The 23,618-nt window shown below is 38.6% G+C and overlaps 1 pseudogene; it reads right to left on the reverse strand.

Annotated features, from left to right (window-relative positions):
• Positions 1–14,198: 14,198 nt before the first annotated feature.
• On the reverse strand, positions 14,199–17,575 carry LOC107703902 (lysophospholipase-like protein 1; annotated as a pseudogene).
• Positions 17,576–23,618: the final 6,043 nt, after the last annotated feature.

Below are 23,618 nucleotides of genomic sequence, written 5' to 3' on the forward strand. Positions count from 1 at the left end.
ACTCCCTTCGAAGGGCAGAGCCCTTGTGTTCTTTTAAGGGTGTAGGGCATTAGGCACCGATCAGACAGAATGCGTTTTTCAGGTCTGAAAACACTGCCTTTTTTGGTTGATTTTAGAAAAAAAAGAGAACTGAATTTGAAACTGTAAACTTTCATCAGCACAACGGAAGGCCGATTCGATTGGACAATGGAAAAAAGTGCGAATGACGTCGGGCGCTTTTCTGCTCAGAGTTGCTGTTTTTTTTCAACTTCAGGCGCTTAGAGCGCACCTGCAAAAATGCGAGGCACCCGGGGCGCATAAACAGCACACAAAACGCTCACTGCCAATAGAAAACAATTTTAAAAAAGGCGCTTCTTACTGCAAAAAACATGTTCTGTCTGATCGGGGCCTTACTGTCTCGTTTAAGCGTTTGGAACTCCCTTGGCGAAGGGAATGATTGACCAAATCTTACCTTGATTATTTAAATATTGTCTCACTGTCTTATTTACTATTAAACTTTTTCAAACTAAACGTGCTTAAACTTGCTTACACTACCATCTTAAATCATATATCTATCACTTACGAAAATATTTTGTATCACATTAAAATAAAGACTAATTTAATCAGCCTATTCTACTTACGTTTGTATGTGAAGTCGAAATCAACCCCAACGTTGCTTTAAAATGCATCGCAAGAGCTCTGAACTGAAGATCACATGATCGCAAATGGAAATCACTTTCGTGAAGTGACCATCGCATGTTCCCTTCGCTAACGGACTTCTGGAAGGGCCCTTCGTGAAGGGATACAGCTGATCACTTTCGTTTGGAACGTCCCTACAAATGGCGTCCCCTTCCAAAAAAGCCGTTTGGAATTCGCCCAGTTATATTATGTGTGTGTGTACTGGTATATTCTTGTTCTTGTTCTTGTTTATTTATTTATATAGCACCATTTAAAACACAACCGAGGTTGAACCAAAGTGCTTTACATAAAAAGTACAAGAATGGAAACAAACATTGACAACATAAAACACCACATCAACATATAAAACACCACCTCAATCATTGTATGCTACCAACATTAGATGTGCTTTCAACAGTTTCTTAAAAATTGACAGTGATTTGGCAGACCTGATCGGCAGGGGCAACTCATTCCAAAGTCTTGACCCTATCACAGCGATATTATATAGGCGATTTGTTCTAGGCACTACAAGTAATTTTTGATTCTCTGATCGTAATGTTCTAGGAGGATTATATGGGATTAAAAGGTTTGCCAAATACAATGGGGCCTGGTTGTTTAAAGATTTGAACACGAACAATAAAAACTTACTAAAATAAACTTGAAGTATACTACTTTTTGGTAAGGGAATGGACTGGGAGCCAATTTAAAGAAACTAACACGGGGGTAATTAATTCATATTTCTTTACCTTTTTTAGTAACCTCGCCGCAGCATTTTGTACTGATTGTAGTCGAGACAAAGATGTGGCGGTGATGCCAGAATACAAAGAAGAGATTTGAACACGAACAGTAAAATTTGATATTTAGTTCTAAAATCCCTTACGAAAAAGAAGTTTATTCAAGTGTGCTATTAGTATACTTCTTTTAAACTAAAAATATCCTCATTTAGCATTAAAACATTTTTTGACAACCAATTTTTTATGTCCTTTAAACACTCTAGAAATGACTCAAATGAATTTGTGGAATGTCTGATTGGTAGATACATTTGCGTGTCGTCGGCATAACAATGAAATGATGCACCATACTTTCTAAAAATGCTGCCCAGAGGGAGCAAGTATAGAGAAAAAAGTATAGGAGAAAGGATAGAGCCTTGTGGAACCCCCCCAAGGAAGATGTTTTTTACCTGAGATTTTATTATTATAATTAACTGAAAAACATCTATTGCTCAAATAGGACTGAAACCACTTCAGGACTGTACCCTTTAGCCCTACTAAATGTTCAAGATGGGAGATGAGGATGTTATGGTCGATCATGTCAAAAGCTGCACTCAAATCAAGCAACACCAAAACAACATCATCTCCTTTGTCTAAGGCCAGGAAAATATCACTTAACACTTTCAATAATGCTGTCTCAGTGCTGTGGGCTGTTTTGAACCCCGATTGAAACATTTCTCCTATAGAATTTTCGCTTAGAAATGAAAGTAGTTGTTGCAATACAACTGTTTCTAAGATTTTTGAGGCAAAGCACAGCTGAGAGATTGGTCTATAATTCTGCATTTCGTCCTGAGCTATATTTGGTCGTTTTAGCTGAGGTGTCACCACAGAATGTTTAAACTCTAGTGGACATATTCCACTAGTCAAACTTTTGTTGATCAGATGTGCTAAACTCAGTGATATGCAATCAAAGGTCTGCTTTAACAAACGACTAGGTATGAAATAATTTGCACAGAATGTAGGTTTCATTTTTTGCACAATATCCTGCAGCATAGTTGAAGTAATAGGCTCAAAAACTCTCAATTCAGCAATGCAAGCAGGATAGTCAGATGGATCAGTTTTCACCAGAGGAATCTGCGCACGTTGATCAGAAATCTTTTGGCTAAACATTTTTAAAAAGTCCTCACAGGAAATAACTGAGGACTTTTGATACACATTACTCAAAGGTTGAATTACAGAATTAATAATAGAAAAAAGGTTTGAATTGTTAATATTTGCCCTAATAATGTTGGAGAAGTAAGTATTTTTTGCATTTCTTACTGCCTTTTGATAACTAGATAGGGAATCTCTAAGAATATCATAATGAACTTGTAATTTACTCTTTTTCCATCTTCTCTCAGCTTGCCTGCATTGCCTTCTAAGGACACGGGTATTATCATTTAGCCAAGGATTTATCTTTAATTTATGACTTGTAGGTCTTGGTGGGGCAATACTGTCTAAGATGTCCTCACAAGTTGATTTTAATAGAATCCAATGATCATCAGCATTTAAATGCTGTAGAGGTGTTTCCAGCATAGATATATTACATTTTGTTTTAAACAGTGCAGATCAAATTCAACATTGGAGGTACTACTTAGTCTCCTTGACCAACACAAAGAGTCTTCTAGATAAACAGGTTGAATAGCAATAAAAGTCTTAAAAAGGATTGCCATATGATCTGAGAAATTAGTTTCACAAACAGTTACGTCATCAACTTGCAAATTGTGGGTTAAGATCAGATGGCTTTTTACCCATTGCTGCAAATCAAATGACTCAATCAAATTTATAAATTCACTTGAAAGCATGTCATTGCCACAACAAATATGGACATTATAATCACCCAATATTAAAAAGCGATCATATTTTGTGTACATTTCACTAAAAAAAATCGGAAAATTCCTGAACAAAAACTCTATTTGGTTTCGGAGGCCGATACACTAAAGCGACTGTAATAGGGTTTGTAGCTGCGATTTGAAACCATTGCAGTTCAAAACTCTGCGGTGGTTCAACCGAGAGTAGCTGGCATTGAAGAGTTTTTTTGTATATAGTCATTAGTCCTCCCCCGCGACCCGACGAGCGAGGTAAATTAATGCAAACGTATCCCTCAGGCAAGAGTTCAGATAGCGGCGATGAGTCTCCTACCTTTAGCCAGGTTTCAGATATGAAGAGAAAGTCCAGTTCATTTGTCATAATGAAATCATTCAAAATAAAAGTTTTGTTTACCACCGAGTGGGCATTTGTCAGGGCCAGCTTGATTGGTATTAAATCCTTAACAGGGGATTTCTCACGACGCAAGCTGCGGAGATTCTTGAGATCCACACCTCTCCCCTGGAAGCGTGGTGGAGGGAACCTTCGTGGAGCCCCAAGAGAGCTCGATCCCACCGGCTGAAGCCAGCCGCACGGCCCCTCCGAGAAACGCCGTGAAACAAACCAGTCATAGACACCGGCCTGTGGGAGCGACGAAAGCCAACCTGTCTGCAGCATCTTTAATTTGACGGCGATGCCTCCACGACGTCCTCTTTTCCTGCGGCACTTTCTGCGTGGCGCATCATGTGCCAGGCGCCATAGATAGTTGGGAACACTAGCCAGGAAGGGAGGAGGACCGCGGCCCTCTCCTATACAATCTGCAGTCAGCAACTCATCCACAGTTCATTTGATGGACAATAGCTGATCCGGGTCATAAGTTAGGAGTGCCCAGGTTTGTCTGGTTAAAAAAGTCAAACATAATAAAAACAACAAACAAACACCTGCCCCAGACAGACGGCCAGCCACACACATCGCATATGTGTGTCGCACATATCGCACACATCGCATGGTATATGTGGTTTATGAGGACACAAATGTGTATAATGACATGGGTACTACAAAACATGGTTTATGAGGACACTTCCTGTGTCCCCGTAAAACAAAAGGCTTAAAAAAACATACAAAATGGTGTTTTATGAAATTCAAAAATTGCCAGTAGTTTTCTGTAAGAGGTAGGTTTAGGTGTAGGGTTGGTGTAGGGTGGTAGAAAATACAGTTTGTACAGTATAAAAACCATTACGTCTCCATAGGCCCCGTAAACCATGTAAGTATGTGTGGGTGTGTGTGAAAAACACCCATATAATACAATATACAAAACACAGTATCTAGGATTGATTAAAAGCCAAGATGAAAAATGTGTTTTCAGATTAGATTGAAATTGATATTATTTTAGTATCTTTGAGATGCTACAACAGTTTTTATTACTATTTGGAATTAAATTTTTATATATTTTTTATCATTTGTATTTATATTTTCCTTATTTCTTTTATATTTTCATTTCATTGTAAATTTTAGCTGTAGTTGTAGTAATGTTGGGTTTTGTCATCTTTCTCAGATTTTATTAATTTTAATTTTAATTTTACTTTTAGTACATCAAGTTAAACTAAATAAAAATGAGAAATGTTGCTTTGGAAACTAGCTGAAATGAAATGTTTTTTAAATATTTTATTTCAGTTAACGATTATTTTATTTCTAGTAATAAAAATGTTTTTTATGGTTTTCCCTGTGCTGATCTAATATAAATCGCTGCTGTTCCACAGTTTAAACCTAGTACTGAGTAGCTGATAAATGTAGCATTCAGAGCATGTAGAGTGCAAACAAACAGCTCTCTGGTGTAAAACCTGTTGACAGGTGAAGATCAGCAAACCTGGGTCTCACACATTTAACATCTTCATTGAGAAATCACGATCCTCCATTCTAGACTAAAGAGAGAGCGAGAGGAAAGGCTTGATTATTCACCGTCTGACAGATGAATTGAATAAAATACAGTTTGGGTTTCAAAGCCCAGGATTAGAGCAAACACAGTGTGATTGTATTACCCTTAATATGAACTACAGATCTGGATGTGGTACTGGAACAGAAGTTCAGGTCAGTTGTCCAGCAGAGCCGTGACCCTCAGATAGGGGGCGTGGCCAATGGGGCGATCTGGGATCCGTCAACACCTCCGTTCCCCAAACAGGCTTCTCCTATCCGGAGCCTCTGGAGCGGCACCACATGGAAAGTAGGTGCAGAGTGGAAACTGGCTGCCAAAAAGTCCAAGCTCTGCACCTCTTCCAGATTAGCATTCCTTCCATCTGACACATGTGCTGTGAAGCAGATTATCATCTAAGTGGACAAAGCAAAATTTAGAGTAAGGTTGAAACCTCAAAGGCAGGGTGAGGGGGTACGTTATAACAACACCATTCACGGAGGGTAACTGCACCATGGGAAAATGAGGCAGTTATGTGATTTGGGAAATGGTCACCGGGAGTTTGTGGAATGTAAATATTACACGTCATCCTAGTTGAGACTTGGGTTGGGAAACCATTATTTCAGAAATACTTTGATTCCACAAACAGTTCTGGAACGTCTGCGTTCTTCCACTGATGGGAACGTAACACCTAAATTATCAGAGGACGCTGATGCGACTTTAGTACTTTTTTAAAGTCTGTTTTAATAACAATCAATGTGCATGTTATTTTGCACTTTTTCTTAATTGCACAAGAATGTTTTGAGTGCATGATATGATATTGATATTACATGCTTACGATTTTGCTGATTAGCATACACTTGTTAGTACCTACTGGTAGGTTTTGTAACTACATCATTCTGCAAGCAAAACGCATCTATTTTTTTATTGACAGCTATTCAAAAGTAGCCATGGAAGCCCGTTTCAGTCACGGAATAAAAAATAAAAAGGTAACTGCAACTTTATCTCACAATTCTGACTTATTTCTTGCAATTCTGATTTTATACCTCAATTCGGAAACTCAGAATACACACAAAAAAACTGAATTGTAAGATTAAAAAAATAGCAATTCTGACAGTCTCACACTTCTGAGTTTTAATCTTGCTATTCTGAGTTTATATCTCGTAATACTTTTTTCTTCTGAATTCCGCTTTTCTATGTCACAATTATGACTTTTTTTTGTTTCTGCCACAGATAAAAAATTAAAATAATAATGAAAAAAATCTCATATTGTCAGGGTTCTGGACTGTCTGTGTGCGTTTTGCTCCCCGTGACCCAGTTTCTCCTCGTGTTTATTGTGTTAATTTGATTATGATTCTATGCACCTGTGTTCCCCTGATCGCCCTGTGTTTATTAGCCCCAGTCTCTGTAGTCTTCCTTTGTCGGTTCTACTCGTTACGTTGATGTGTTTCCTGCTGTCCCCAGTATTGATGTACCCAGTGTTCCGTGGATTAAAAGCCTGTTTTCGTTTACTCGTGCCTCCAGCGTGCTTCCTAGTTAAGTGTGACAGAAGAACCGACCAAAAGTTACCTCCGTGTTTTCCCCTCCGTTTGTTTTCTCGTTTTTCACCCAGTGTCTTTTCTTTCTGTTGTTCCCTGATGGATGCCCTTCTTCGCCCCAAATACCTCCTCCTCCTGCTGGAGCAGGGGGACAAAGCTCTCGAGGACCATACTAGACTGTTCCAGCTGCTAGCAAGCACCACCAGCTACCCGGACGATGCGCTCTCTGCGTTCTACGACGCCAGTCTAAACATCGAGTGCAGAGTGGCGTCGTCCGAAGATGGTCCTCGAGAGGATTTCGGCGCATTTGTGGAGTGGATTCTGGCGAGAAACGGATCGCCTCACATCGTCACTCCCGAGGATGATCTTGCGAGATCCACTCCGGACCCAGAACCCAGCCCACCATCTCCCCGCTGTGCGGAGCTAAAGCCCGAGCCCACCGATGACGGAGAGCCAATTCCTGCCATGATCTACGAGCCAGCGCAATGCTGAGCGACTGAGCGGAGGATCGCCCCGGAAGTAGAGCCCAAGCCGTCAGACCAGGTGCGTGAGCCGGCTGTAACGCCCATCGCGAGGGAGAAAGCCGTGGACGGTGAGAACGCGGAGTGGAGCTCCGCCCACTGCACCGCGGCTGAGGGTGAGCTGATAATACATCTGGGACTGCTGGACTTAGAAGGGGACCTTATTGACTGGGAAACTGAGCTGGAAGCCGATTTTCCCCCTCTCCTCTCTCCTTCGTCCCCACTGGTCCCGTCCAGACCTGAGGGGGCTCCCATTTCCCAGTCCAGCCAGGAGTGGGCTCTGATCCCTGAGGGCAGCCCTAAGAGCCCGGAGGCTCACGAATGCCCACCAACCCGCCCGATCCTGCCTCCTCCACTACTATTGTCTGGCAGCCCCTCTGCTCGCCCTCAGCCCACCATCAATACGGTGCAAGCGCCACGGGTCTGCCATCCTCCAGCATCACCATGGCTGGAGAATCCCTCACCTTCGCCTCCAGCCTCCGAGGTCCGGACTCCGCCTCGGCCGGTCACGGGGCCGCCCACCAGCTCCACCGGGCTCCCTCATCCCTCTGGCTCCGCCTTGGTCGGGCGTCTACCCGCCATCGCCTCAGGACTCCGCTCCTCCGGCTGCACCTCGGTGCTCCGTCCCACCGGCTGAGAAAGCCGCGGATGGTGTGAGCGCGGAGAGGAGCTCTGCCCGCTGCACCGCGGCTAAGGGGGGGCTGAGTATGGTGTGGCAAAAATGCCAAAGAGAAGAGGAGAGGGCTCCAGTCCCCGAATCCAGTCCAGAGCGCCCTAGCCCTTGGCTCCACCCTGGCCCCCCGGATCCTCGGCATCCCCTGGCTCGTTGGCTCGCCGTCTCCGCCTCCTCCACCACGCGCTCCGCTGCCGTTGGTCGGCCCCCTGGAGGCGGCGGCCATTCCTCCATGGCTCCTTCCTCCGTCGGCTCCACTGTGGGTCGACATTATGGCTGTGGCCTGGGTCCAGCTGTGCTCCTCCTGCTCCAAGCCCCTCCTGTCTCCTCCCTGGCTCCTCCGTCCATTGGAACCTCCTTCTTAGTTCCCACCCATTCCCCCCCTCTGTTGTTCTACGGTGCGAGGACGCACCTTTCCAGGGAGGGGGGTGGTATGTCAGGGTTCTGCACTGTCTGTGTGTGTTTTGCTCCCCGTGACCCAGTTTCTCCTCGTGTTTATTGTGTTAATTTGATTATGATTCTATGCACCTGTGTTCCCCTGATTGCCCTGTGTTTATTAGCCCCAGTCTGTGTAGTCTTCCTTTGTCGGTTCTACTCGTTACGTTGATGTGTTTCCTGCTGTCCCCAGTATTGATGTACCCAGTGTTCCGTGGATTAAAAGCCTGTTTTCATTTACTCGTGCCTCCAGCGTGCTTCCTAGTAAAGTGTGACACATATCATGTTCATATCATGCAATTCTTCATTTATATCTCAACAATTCTGCATTTTCCTGCAATTCTGCCTTTTTTCCCCTCTCAGAATTGGAAGAAAAAGATCCAAATTGTTAGATATGAACTAGGAATTGCGAGAAAAAAAGTCTGAAATGTGATATTAAAAAGTTGCAGTTACCTTTTTTTAATAATCAAACATCCATCAGTAGCTGAAAATTCAGACTGAATCTTCTGCGCAAATAAATCATTCATTCGATCATCCTTTTGAACCAATTCCATTCAATGAATCTGTTGGTCCAGACTGATTCGTTTACAAATTTGACTTGACGGCTTCTGTAGACTTGGAAAATGGTGCACAGATTTTATGGAAATCGTTTATTATGCCTTAATGGTGTTTTTCGGCCTTGTGCTTTGCTCGTTTGACAAAAAACACATGAAGATTCCCCACAGCAAAAAGACCCATTCAAATGGCTCGAGTAAATGATGTACTGAGGTACTACTCCCTTTAAAGACATCAAGTTTAAAAGACACTGATGTGTGTTCATTTCCTCACCTGATGTTACCCCATGAGGAGCAGACGGTGAGGAGCCGTCTTCATTACCGTCATCTATCCCTGCAGTTAAATCATAAAATGCCTGAGCTGCAGTCTGGCTCCGCCGCTGGATGAGGAGGAGCGGAGCGAGATACAGGTTTTATGAAGTTAAGTCTAAAACTTTTTAAGACCTTTTTGAGATCAAATAAAGGAAATTTAGGGAATAAACTAAACACAGTTTTTCAAAATGTCTAGGAAGCACACAAGTTGCATTAGCAGCACTTCAAAATTTGACAATACAATTTCCAAGAGATCTTTATTAATTTTTTGGAAATAACTTTTACCGCACCTTCTGATCAGACTGCAAAAAGTACTGCTCTTCATCTGTGTTTTTGTCTTGCTTTCCAGTGCAAATGTCTAAAGAGTCTTAAATCAAGATACATTTACTTCAGAAGAAAAAATACTTAAGGTAAGTCTTGTTCTCTGATAAAGTGTTTATGATTAAACCAAGAACAAACTCTGCTCATGGGCTCCGAAAAAAATAAACTTAATTCAAACGGGAAAAAGTTTTCATACCCCATTGTCATTTGTTCTTGTTTTAAGCATTAACTCATTTAATTTTGTTCAGTTTCTCAAAAAAAACAAGAATTTGTGTAAGACTTTTGGCTCAGATTTAAGGCCTTAACTTGTGGAAGGAGACCACAAGACCGAAAGAGACCCTGTTATATTAAGATTAAAAAGAAATACGATTCTTTTTATTTTATTTTTAATTGTAGTAAAAGTTTTAAATTAGATTTTTTTAAAAATATTTTTAATTTCAGTAAAAGTTTTAGTAATCTTATTGTGTTGTTGTTGTATTTTTTTAGGGGCCAAGCACCAAAGGTGCTTAGGCACCTATTGTATCCGTTAGTTGTCTTCTTCATCTTCTTCTTGGCAGCCCATAGAACCGTTTAAGGGAAAGTTATGAAATTTGGCACACAGATAGACGACAGTCTCAATATTAGCTATAGCAAATTTGGAGGCTCTATCTCAAACTCTCTAGTGTCACCAACAGGCCAAATTTGCACTCATGTTTCTGCCTAGAACTTTTGAACCATAAGGCCTAGAAGCAAAATTTGTGCAAAAATGGACTTGAGGCTATATCTAAGCCAACGCTTTAGCGGATTCAGACCAAATTGGTGCGTGTTATACCAAGCATGACCTGAGGGAACATGAGTAGTTTTGGCACAGCATCACCAACTGTTCAAAATTTGACATTTTTGTTTATAATTTCTGATCAGTTTGACCAAAAATCATAAGAATTAGATCTTGTTAGATTCGGAGCGGCGTACCAAATCAAACGATACTAAATGTTCCTATGTCAGTCATTTTGAGCATGGATCATTTCAGTAAAATCCAGTGGACCATTTGTAGTAAAATGCTATATTTTTCAAAAGCTTTAGTGTATTGTTATGAATATTATAGAATCGAAATGAAATACGGCACACGGATAGAGGACAGTCTCATCATTAACCACAGCAAATTTGGAGTCTCTAACTCAAACTCTCTAGTGCCAACAATAGGCCAAATTTGTACTCATGTTTCTGCTAATAAATTTTGAACCGTAAGGTCTAAAAGCAAAATTATTTTTTCCTCTGATTCCTTGGCTCATACCGAGTCAAATGTATAACAACAATTAAATTTCAATCTTGCAATTTTGAATTTTCCAAAAAATCTACTTTCAAACTCGTCCTAGATGGTTTGTCCAATTTTCACCAAAATTGGCACAGATCATCTTCAGAGCATTCTGGCAAAAGTTAACAAATGCTTTTTGATATACCAAACAAATATACCAAAAATCAGAAGATTGGTCTTGTTAGATTCAGAGTGGCATACCGAATCAAAACGATACCTATTTTTCCTACGTCAGCTTCAACCCTAATCAAACACACCTGAACCAGTTCATCAAGGTGTTCAGGGCTACTTAATTACAGACAGGTGTGTTGAAGCAGGGTTGGAACTTAAGTCTGTAGGACGGTAGCTCTCCAGGAGCAGGGTTGGAGAACCCTGGTCTTTACTGAGTAATTAAAGACAGCTCCTTAGCTTTTCATTTTACCTCTGTTGTGCTTGGCCCGTTAATTGCTGCTTGCAGCTATATTTATTATTGTTATTATTTAAAAAATATGTCTATAGTTTTTTTAAGGGGTTAGTTCACCCAAAAATTATTTTTATGGTTTTAGTTTTGGTTCAATAACCCTGCTTCACACAGCAGCAAATGTTCTTGTTTTAATACTTGTCTTGTTTGTATAAGTAATGATGTTTACGTATAATTTGAAGGTGAAATGTGAAATTGGTGCTACTATAGCATCACCAAATCACCAAAGGAAATTATTTTTACATTTTCAAACAAGTTTCCTTAACAATCCCTACTCTGTGACAAACATTTTAAGCACTTGTTGTGGGACAGAATGCACCAGTAACAGCCGTTCCTTGCTATTCTATTAACAGCAATTATTCTTGCATAATGGCAGGTCTTTTAACATGCTGGTTCTCTCTCATCAGAAGAACTCCTAAACAACTAACCTGACACCCCTCATAAACGCCATGAATGAGCGAGCTACTGTGAACAACACTGAAAAACTGTTGATCATCAAGACCCAATTTAGCATTTCTGCATGATTCAGAAAAATGGTCTAGTGTGCAAGATGTTTTCAGAGCAACTGATGCAGCACTTAATACGCTACTGAATAGAACAGGATGTTACATAAGTTTTGGAATGCAGCTGAATTTAACAAGCCTCACTGGCCGAGTAAGAAATGGCTTCCCATTGCCAAAACATTCTGAGTATACAGTTTATATGGTGGAATGACAGTGAGCATATATAAGTAATGCAAATAAAGTTTTGTTTAGTGTTGCTGTACTGAAGCAAAATCTGGAAATAAACACACTGGGATGTTTTTAAATGAACTGACTGTGCAGAATCCAGCTGACTGTGCAAACTGAGAACTGCATGCACACTAATACTGTCATGTGTAGAATAATTTTTTTTTCTCGTGATCTGCTCACTAAGGCTGCATTTATTTGACCAGAAGTGCAGTAAAAGCAGTAATATTTTAAAATATTATTACAAATTAGTTTACTATTTACTATTTAAGCATTCTGTAAAATGTAATTTATTTCTGTGATCAAAGCAGAATTTTCAGCATCATTACTCCAGTCTTCAGTCACATGATCTTCAGAAATCATTCTAATATGCTGATTTGCTGCTCAAGAAACATTTCTGATTATTATCAATGATGAAAACAGTTGTGCTGCTTCATATTTTTGTAGAAACTGATACATTTTATTTTTTTTGGATTCTTTGACGAATAGAAAGTTCAAAAGAACAGCATTAATTTGAAATGGAATTTTGTAACAAATGCATTTACTGTCACTTTTGATCAATTTAATTAATTCTTGCTAATTAAAAGTATTCATTTATTTAAAAAAGAAAAAAAAAAAGTTAGAACCACTTAAGCTCAGGGCGTTTTTTGGTATTTTCGCCTAAATTGAACATACTCAAATTCAAATGTTAGAGTTTAAGAGGTTTTAAACAGTAGTGTAGGAACTTCTTCAACAATGAATAAAAGCACCCGCAATGTACGGTTGGTTGAGATGATATCCAAAGTGAGCACAGCTGGAATCCAGACAAAGAAAAAGCTCAGATATGGGAAATTTGGTCACTACATAATTCCCATACTTCCATTTGTGCCATTTCATACTTTTGATGACTACTATTATTCTAGCATGTGGAAAACAGGAGTCTTTGCACTCCTGACTAGAAGTGTATATTCTCACTGTGCCCATTACAAATGACATTTGCAGTATCTTTGATGAATTAAGGTCTTTTAGTCGGTAAGCCATTCTCAGTGTCCAGACGGTGCAGGTTGGTACTGGACTGTAGCCTCACTACATCCACAGGACTTTAAAACCTGCTAACCACTTCCTCCCAATAACCATTAATGAAGCTACTGTTCGAGCAAACCTCCAAACACGTGTACCGCAGATTTCATGCCGAGCAATAATGGTGTGGAGGGAAAAAACGGGTAGAACAGGAGTGAGAGATACCTTGCACTGCAGGAAACGACGGTGCCAAACAGACCGGATTCTGGCTCCAAACTACAGAGCCGAGTGGCATTCCTCCCCTCCGGTGTGATGGCTCTACCTGCCGCTTCAGCCTGACCACAGGCTCTACAGCCAAACCAGACTCCATGGAACAGTCATCACAGCCTGCAGAATGTGCTCCACTGAACACTTTAAAGTGGTCAGCGCTACAGGCTATGAAATGTGCACAATAAGTAGAGTCTTTGTGAGGTGGAGCACATGCTGGTGAATCAAGGTTTATACAGCTATATTAACTCTGATTAAGCATGTGGATGGTTGCAAAAACTGCAGATTTTTCACACTGAACGCATTAGTTCCAGCAGGTGCAATGCACAAAGTTGGAAAAGAAGAAACACAGCAGTTTATTCATAGTCAAATAAGCAGATCATTTAAAAGTAATAGTTGAATTATGTCATTCACTCACCCTAAATATTGTTATTATCCTTTTTCTTGTTTTGGAGCTGCACTTACAGTATAAACACTGTATTTAAAGAGCGATTTTAAGATCAGGTTTGTTTTTCTTTTTGAAAGAAATTAATACTTTTATTCAGCAAGAATGCATTCACTTGATCAAAAGATTCAATTGATTCAGTTGAACGTATTCAACAGATTCAACTGATTTAAATAAATGCTGATGAAAATTGAAAATTCTGATAAATTCTGCTTTTATCAAAGGAATAAATTACATTTTAAAATATATTCAAAAAAAAAAAGTTATTTTAAATTGCAAAAATATTTCATAATATTACTGATTTTACTGTATTTTTGGTCAAATAAATGCAGAATTGGTTAGCATAAAAGTCTTCTTTCAAAATTGAAACATTTTAAATGGTAGTGTATACTGCACACTTGTTGTGTGTGTATATATATATACACACACACACTAATAAAATGGCATCTTGTGACAACATGAGGGAGAGTACATGGTGATTATTGTAGGATTTTGGGAAGCAGTGGTCATTGTCCAGCATTATTGATGCTCTAAAGGGAAAGTTTCTTCAGGATCCAGGAGCGCAGTAACTCCAGTTCTTGTCGACACAACTGATGGTTGAGGTCTGGGAAAGAAGGGAAAGACGTGTTGAGGCCAGCTTTCTTCAACAGTGAGTTGGTCTCCTCACCCCAGCTATGGAAAACCAGCTCATCTGCTGTGCCGTGACACTGAAGCAGCTCAGGTAGAGGCCATTGGGATGCATTTTCTACTGCCTGTGCAGAAGATTAGAGATGTGTTTGACATAATGATATGAAAAATTCTTGGTCGTAAGGCATTCTGAAGGCTATTAACTACCTGATATCTGAGTCTTTGTTAAAGGGGTCCTATTATGCTCTTTTACAAAGTCTTGATTTTGTATACTAGGTTGATACTAGGTTGTTCGAAAAACACATAATTTTTCACATATTTTACATTATTACAACACCTCTCTCCCCAGTCTGGCATGAACGGCTCGAATAGTTCCTGTATCAAATGAAGGCCCGCCTTCTGAAATACGAAATGTGCTGTGATTGGTTAGCTGGGCCAGTGTGTGTTGTGATTGGTTAGCTGGGCCAGTGTGTGCTGTGATGCCTTCTGAAATATGAAATGTGCTGTGATTGGTTAGCTGGGCCAGTGTGTGTTGTGAATGGCACCACTCGGCGCCTGGTCGGGAAATGTCACGCCCCTTACCATAGCTTCAGTGTAAATATTACGTCAAAATCAAATCAATTTGAGCGCGATTTAAACCTGGATGATTGTAACCACTCTAAGTTCGTCTGCTTTGTGAAAGCTAGCGTGTCTGCGACATAGTGATAACACTCTTTGCCTTCTCTAGTGCAGCTCAACCAGGTCTCGTCCCATTCGTCGATATTTGTGATATCACAAATCCCGGAAAATATGCGTTGTAGTCCAAACGAGTCGTTCTTTGTTTTTGAAAAGTGATTTCTGTTAAATAAAATATCTCCTTTTGAAGTGGACTTTGAGCTTTGTAACTTTGCAGACCTTTTTTATACTCAAACAGCAACATTACAGACTAACTAAAGTTGAAAAAGTGAAAAAGCATAATAGGACCCCTTTAAGAAAGCTGGACAGAGCGAAGATGCCAGCCACATCCTGGTGATAACCTACAAACCAGGTGTAATGCCATGGCACCACCCATCGAAAAGCCACCTCGAGTCAAACATACAGACATTAGACAAGCATTCAGTTGAAATTATGTACATATAAAGAAGCATTTAAGTCCTACTACAGCTAACTGCATTTAATATAATTTTAAACCATAATACATGGTTTGCACTTAGGTGTACTCTTTCAATGCATATGATTTCTTTAATAAGTGCTCTTTTTGTTGAAGTATACACTTCTTTTTGTGTCAAATAACAGAGCCAGTGTCTGAAAATGAAAGACTATAGAAATATGAAACCCTGACATTTCATGATTAAGGCTGAACTGAACTTCTTAGATGGGAAAGGCATCACTTTAAATGTAAATGTATCATTTTTGTTCTATCAGTTTGACACGGGACCCAGCAGTCGCATGTTTAATTTGTGTCAATGAAAGGCCTGCAGCAAGGTTGTAAACCCTTTTCCATGATCTTTTCTAACTCAGCAGTGGCAGATGCATCGGTCTTGATGAGTCATTGATTCAACCACTACTTTTATATTATATATTTTAAATTGTATGTTATTTTTTCACTTCTACAGGTCAGTGACTGCTCATAATCAGTGCATTTTTAAATGCATTATACAGATGTGATTATTGTTAATAATGTTTACATGCAAACAGTCTGTGACAGAATTTTTATGTCTGAAGGTTATGAAAACCTTATGGAGCAATTAAGTCAGGAGGACATTAATAAATGCACGCAATTCAAAGTGGTCTACAGTAACCAATCTGCCCAAAATGAAATTTAAAACAAAAAAGGAAAGAGAAAAGAAAGCTGGCCTTTAGTTCCACTTCATCAAACCTCCATTTTTCTGAAGTCCTCTTTCATGCCTGTGCTTAATCTTACACATCTGGGCAAATCTGGGCACTACATCTGGGAAAGTGAACAAGTACCCATCAGTCTGTCAGAGGAGCCAGGTTGAGACGGAGGATGGATGGAGTTCACATGTTCTTCAAACCTCTTACAGAGATGTTGTAACCAGGACTAATTAACAGGTCTACTGCTTTTCCCTTTTACGCACTTCTCGGAGACAAAACCAATGAACTCCATCCTAATATTGAACTTACTGAGAAATCCACATGCTGTTTGGCTAAAAAATTCTGTGCATGCATGTTTGACTTTGGCTTTTCCCATTAACTACGACACCTAAAAGATTGAAAAACGCAATATATATATGACAGCGTTTTCCATGGAAAGTTCTGGCGCTTGTCAGTCCGTCAGCCTCGGAAGTGGACTCAGCGTACAGACCACTTCGTTTCTCCAGCATGCAGAGTGACTCCAATGAGTATTTATAGTTAATGACAAAATGTTATGATTTAGGAAGATAATATTTCAGCAGTCTCACAGGAACATGTGTTTTTTTAATCAGTTTCTTTGGAACCGAGTTCAGGGGCTTTTCTGTCCTTCCACACAGAGCCTTTTCACACAAAGACTTTTTTTTTTCCACTCTTCACGTTTTACTTGTAACTATTTCAGGGTATTTATGTGTTATTGGCTTGTCGGTTAACCCTTCCTTGAATGTTGCCATTGGGTTTAACTCTCTGAGCAAATCGTAACCTCGTTTTAATGTCTATCCGGTCTTTGTCACACACCCTGAGGGAATTTACCTGGGTTCTGCTAAGATCTCTTTTTACTGAATGATTTTCTGCCACTTTGTGATATATATGTGAACCCGATAACCCGAATATTCTGAGATAAAGCTTAGCAGAAACTCGAGAATCATCCAGAAATTCTTCTTGGCCCATTCTGGCAACAAATGAAAGGAATAAGAAACTTGATATGTTTCATTCGTCATTTAACACAACGAGGGAGAGACTTATGAGCAGTGGTCTGAGACTCTGCTTAATTTGGAACAAGTGGACTGTGAGAGTGTGTAAGACAGAGGAAAGCAATAAGGTAGGGAGAGATAGATGGATGGGGAGGAGAGAGATAAGCCAGTAGCCATACCAATAACCATCCTGTGTTTCGGGATTCCTGCTCGGATCTCCTCCTGGACAATGGCGCTTAAATGATCACACATGGAATCTATAGACTCCAAATGTTCTAGTCCTGGGAAATCTTGTGACGATCGAACCACACGTTAGACTGAGCCCCTCGCATGGGTGTGTACGGCCTAAAAACAAACAATTATAGCAGTGAAGTGATAATTCAATCAAAACAAAGCTGAAGAAACTGCTAAATTAATTATTGCATTTACAGAGCCGTGAGAAATGTTTGTAACATGTTTGGAATGACATGAATTTCTGCTTGAATTGCACCTTCATTTAAGTTATGAAGTTGTTGCAATTAAATTTTAATAAATGAAATACAATGCAAACTAGGGCTGCTCGATACTGACAAAAATCATAATCACCATTATTTTGGTCAATATTGTAATCATGATTATTTAAAACTATTATGAGTGGGCCATATGACCAAAACTTCATATGAATGATTTATTTAAAGATAGCGATATATATAAAATATATTTCAACTGTAAATAAGGTTCACTGTAAAAAATGATTGTGATTTTAACAGTAAAAGACTGTAAAAATGCTACAGCAAAAACCTGTTAACTGGTTAACAGTAAGTTTCCATACTGTATTCGGTGAATAAATGTAATTACATTTAATGTGATTTTACAGTAAAATGCTGTTAAAAATACGGTGTTTGGAAGTGAAAAAGTAAGTCATTGTATAATTTACAGTGAAAAACCGTAAATTGACACTCCCAGAATTCCCTGCATGACACTTCATATTTGATGTTTTTTTGTTGTTGAAATAACGTTTCTTCTTAGTTTTTTCATATCAGTTGTGTACACTAGGGTTTAATCTTACATCTAATGCTGTTAAATTAATGTTTATTGCATTATTTCAGTATCATGTCTGTGTCACCACGATGGGGTTTAGTGTTTGTGTGAATGACACTGCACCTTCTATATATAAGTATTGCCCTCCTCAGCTCGTAGAAAAGCTGTTTGTGATGAGCTTTGGTTCATCATGTGACTTTCTCATCACCACCAGTTTTTGGTGGTTATCAGTGCATTACAATGGTTCAAAACAGATTATAGTACTTCAATATGTTGGTTTATTAACATTACATCAGTTAATGAAATACGGTATTTTATTAACTGATGTAATGTTAATAAACCAACATATTGAAGTGTAAAACCTAGCTACCATATTTTTTATGGTGAAGTTCTGGCAACCACAGCTGCCGGTATTTTACCGTAAAACGTAAAAGTTTTTTTTTTTGCGGTGTGGCTATGACATCTACATTTTAGAGACCAGCGAAATGCCACAATTCTCAATACCACAGCAGAGTACTAGGGGTAACTATTAGTAAAAAACAACAAAAAAAGTTATTGAAAATAATTCAAAACTCAGTAATAAAAAAGAAAAGGACAAAAACAATAGCATACAAAAGATACAAATGAAACAAACTGTGCTTTAAGTTTTTTTTTAAAGGGGTCATCGGATGCAAAATTCCCTTTTACATGTTGTTTGAACTGAAATGTGTGTTGGCAGTGTGTGTACACAACCACCCTACAATGATAAAAAAACACCCAGTAACACCCAGACAAATAACAAGTAAATGACTGAGTAAATGACATAATTCAACTATTACTTTTAAATGATAACCCCTTTCTCAAATCAAGCCGTTCTCAGATTCTTGGCTGTGTGACGTCACACAGACCTAGGCCCCTCCCACGATTGTTGATTGACACTAATGTTTTACCTCAGACCCGCCCTGAGTGAGCTGTCATCAGTCCACCATTGTTTTCGACGCCGGAGCAGGTGTAGATAAGAATGGCTTCTAAGCGATTGAGGTGTTCCCGATCTACCTAAATGCGTCTATGTTTGCGTGAATCATTCGTGATCCGGCTTCACCTACAGAAGAAGTCAGTATACGTTTTTTTATGAATCTTTGCAAATCGCCTTTCCTAATAATATGCTAATTAGCAAGTTGCACGATGAATGTGTCTAAAGTTAGGAGTCTTATTGTACAAAACCATGATCCGCACTCACATGAAACAATCTTCTCTTTTCGTTTTATTCTACATTTATCATCAATAGGACAAGGACACAAACGTTTCGGCTCAAAGGCCTTCTTCACCCTGTTGAAAAAACCAGCATATGCTGGTTAGGTATGTTTGCTGTTTTTTTCAACAGGTGTGTTAAACAATACAAATCCTCCACCCACTTTTTAAATAACGAATTTGACGTCATCGTTCATTTACCAATGTTCATTCACAAAAAGCTTACGTATTCTATCTCAATATTAAACAACTTGCATTTAAATACCACCCCCATTATCACAACCACCACTGCACTACAATATACGTCTTATTCGAACATAAATTATATAGGATTTCATTTTTATCACTCTAACGTCAGCAGTATTTACTTTTAACAATGGAAAATTCAATGATTAAAATCATCAGACATGCATCGTCATTAATAATCACTGATTTTCAAACTGAATGCTTGAGACCTACTCCACAAAATATTACATATTGATTCGACCAATCAGAATTCATTAAAGGAAAACAGAGAGATCCAACTCCTCATTCATGCCATTTGAAGTTAGTGATTTAAGTTTATAGATCCAAAATGCTTCAATGTTTCAATAATTCTTTATTTATATTACCTCCTCTGCGCGATCCAATAACTTCCTCTATACCTATACATTCCAATTGTTTGATGTCATGTCCCAGTTCATTAAAATGTCTGGCTACTGAAGAAGTTATGTCTTGTCGTTGTATACTTGATTTATGTTCACTCTTAATTTCAACTGACGCGATGATTTATATATACATATTTTTTGACAAGGACATTTTAACATATAGATCACATTACGAGTTGAACAGGTACAAGATGTAATTTTAAAGCATTTTCGTGTTATTGGACATGGCACGCAGCACAGTTTCTGCACAGGAAACAGCCTTGTATAAAAGCTGATTTTTCTCCTTACTACATCTGAACTGATCAGCATATCTGATAGGTTACATGATCTTTTTAAAGGTAAACAATGGGTGATACTGAAATTTGTTGTTCAAAGATTCATCAGATGATAATATGTGCCAATTTTTATAAATGATTGATTTTATCATATTACTGTGCTCAATGTATGTCAATGAACAATTTACTGAAAACTTTTGTTGTTTTTTAATGGGTTTATCTATTTTCAAAAGATCACGCCTATTCACTTTATCTAATGCATTATTTAACCAGCTTTGTGGATATCCTTTTAGAACGAAAACGTTGAAATAGTGATTTTACCTGTTCATCAAATTCATGTATAGTACTACAATTACGTTTTAATCTATACAGTTGATTAATTGGTAAACTTCGTTTTAGAGGAACTGGATGATAACTGTCGATGGTTAATATTGTATTTTTATCCGTTTTATACATATAACGTAGTGACTTTACAGTGGAAAGATGTTCTTTTAGGCATTATTGTAAACTCCAAAGATAAACAGGCCTGCACTTATTTTATTAATTTTTTTTATTTTAATGGCAAAATTTCATATCCATAAATGTACATTTTCAGGTAAAAGACCATGTTTTATAGCATTTAAAAATTAAGTGAAATATTATATTGAATCTATATTACCCTCGAAGAAACAAAAAGCTGTTCGAATTTTGCAAGCATGTACACTTTTTAATGTATTCCTATAATGTTGCTTATATCTCCCCCTAGCATTCCATATTTTTGTATTGTTATTGTTACTGTATAGATTGTAATTCTGTTCAATTAATAATAAAAAAAAAACTGCGAAACTTCTCTCAAATGAATGATGTCTTGTTTTTTGTAAGTAGCAACATACGTAGGCAAACAAATGCCTTTCGTCTCATGTTTTCTGATGGTGAAAATTTGGTGTTTGCAGTACAGCTGATTTATTTTTATTTATTTATTTGTAGTTATGTCAAGAGAAAATATTCAGTACAGTAGTTTATTTGCCCACTAGTCCAGTTTTGGTAGCCTCCAAGCCTTGCTTTACGTTATTCTAAACCCTAAATATTGTATAGTCTAGTAATTATCCAAGTAATACAAAAACAGGCAAAAGTTAAGCTACTTAAGCAAAAAGAAGAAAAAAACACATAAAAACAAAAGAACAGAAATTGAGTTGAACACAGTGCTTGAAATTTATCATGGCTAATATGCCAAAAACTCTCTAATTTAATAAAACCCTTAGTTCTAACTATATTATCACTAAGAAGTTGGCTGTAGAAAGCAGGCTATAAATGTCTACTTAAGGATATTTACAGTAGTTTTAAGTGATGTGAAACCAGGACATTTGAACACACTAGTTCTTTGTGATCTTTTGTTATCTTTGATCTTTACTTCTATTCAGGACCAGCATCCAGAATTAGTACTCACCAAATGCCAAGTGTTGGTAAAAATGACTTTGGCCATGCAGTAAATCAAGCCATTGATTGGCTGGCCAGCTGGCAGGTTAACATGATGCATGGTTTAAATTGCAAAGTGAGAACAATACTCTGACCCTTTCCCCATTTCTGTTACAAGAACATCAGAATATTGCATATATCGAGATAATGCAGAATATAGTTTCATGGCTGTTTAGAAATGTTTATAGCCAGTCACTTTTCTCAATTCACACCTATTAAAAATTTTCATTCTGGACCTACATCAAGCACTACGTACTTGCATAAAAATCCCTGTCTAATAAAAAGTTCCACAGCTCTGTTACATTGAACATCATGGTTTGTTCACAGAGATTTAGGAGATGTCTACAACTTACTTTAAACACATACTGGGGTCTTATCTTTCATAAACGAAGTGCCGTTTCACTTGATTCTGGTCAATTTCAGTTGCTTTGAATGCTCGGACCACACATTCTGCGTCCTAAATCTCACCTCCTTCCACCTTTTCTCTCACTGTGTGGGAGGATGGACTACATTTGTGTGTAACTGTGTCTCTGTCTCCAATACTGGGAATGGCTGGAGGAGATCCCCCACATGCTAAATCAGTCCTGTTTATGTCTGCCCTCTATAGGCTGTTTGATAGTGGATCTGACATTTTGAGATGGGACCGGTTTGCTTCTTTTTGTCATAATATCATAACTTATATTTTCTAAGGCAAAGTATGTCAAATGCTATAAATTGTTCACACAGTATTGACTGAGATAATGTAATTAATCTCAATTGCTAGCGAAGAAAAACATTCAAGGTCTATGACTGTTTATAGATTATTTGCTTAATGCTGTAGGGTTTTGATCAAATCCAGTATGAATGGAGTAATTGCTCAGGCTCACAGTATTATTTAAAGTACAGTGAGCTCAAAGATGTCAAAAGATCAAAGGAGATTTGATTCCTCATGACCGCTTTTAGATTCATAAAAAAGGTTACACCTTTATTTATGTTTTATTAAAGCAGATTTTTAATTATATCATGTGTCTATTTATATCATATTAAAGGGATAGTTCACACAAAAATGAAGATGCTACCATAATTTACTCACCCTCAAGTTATTCCAACTCTCTATGAACACATATCAGCATGTCAACAAGAATATTGACTTTGTATGGAAAAAAAAAACATTAATGTGAAATAGTAACCAAGATGTTAATAAAAACCTAAAAAACAATACGCAATTGCATCTACAAAACAAATACTTTCATATGGTTTCTCTCATAAAATATACTCTTGGCTTCAATCCCCATGAATTTGTTGTTGTTGGTGTTTCTTCCTGGCTGTGTTTGAAAGAGAGGCTGTGGCTGTCGCGTGTTTGACGCTTGAGGTTGTGGCATTTGTCCTTGCTCTGTGGGATGTCGTGGTTTGTTTCATTGCTCCAGGGACAGTTTGTTTGGAAGCTTTAATTGCAATGGCTGAACTGTGTTGAACTGATCTCAAAATAGTGGCCCCTTTAGGCCCCATCCACACGGAGACGCATTTAGCTGTATACGCATACATTTTGTATCGTATAGGCGTTTCGTCCAGACGGATCCGGCGGTTTGGGAGAGTGAAACCGATATTGTGTTTTCGTGTGGACAGAGAATCCGTATATTTTCTGCAACGATGACGTCATCAGCCCACGTCTCGCCCCTAGTCAGACACCGCTACGTCACGTAACAGCAACAAAAGCATGAACAAACACTGAACAATTGTCTTTTTATTAACTAACATGAACACAGATTAATAAATGTATTGTTCCATGTTCGTTTGTATACCGCGCACAAGGTTTATGTACATAGTCCAAGTCTTCTCCGTTTTTAGTGTATCTCTGTGGCAGAATTACAGCGCCACATGCTGGTCTGGCA

The sequence above is a fragment of the Sinocyclocheilus anshuiensis genome, unplaced genomic scaffold (assembly GCF_001515605.1).
Source record: "Sinocyclocheilus anshuiensis isolate Anshui unplaced genomic scaffold, SAMN03320099.WGS_v1.1 scaffold991, whole genome shotgun sequence".
Lineage (NCBI taxonomy): Eukaryota > Metazoa > Chordata > Actinopteri > Cypriniformes > Cyprinidae > Sinocyclocheilus > Sinocyclocheilus anshuiensis.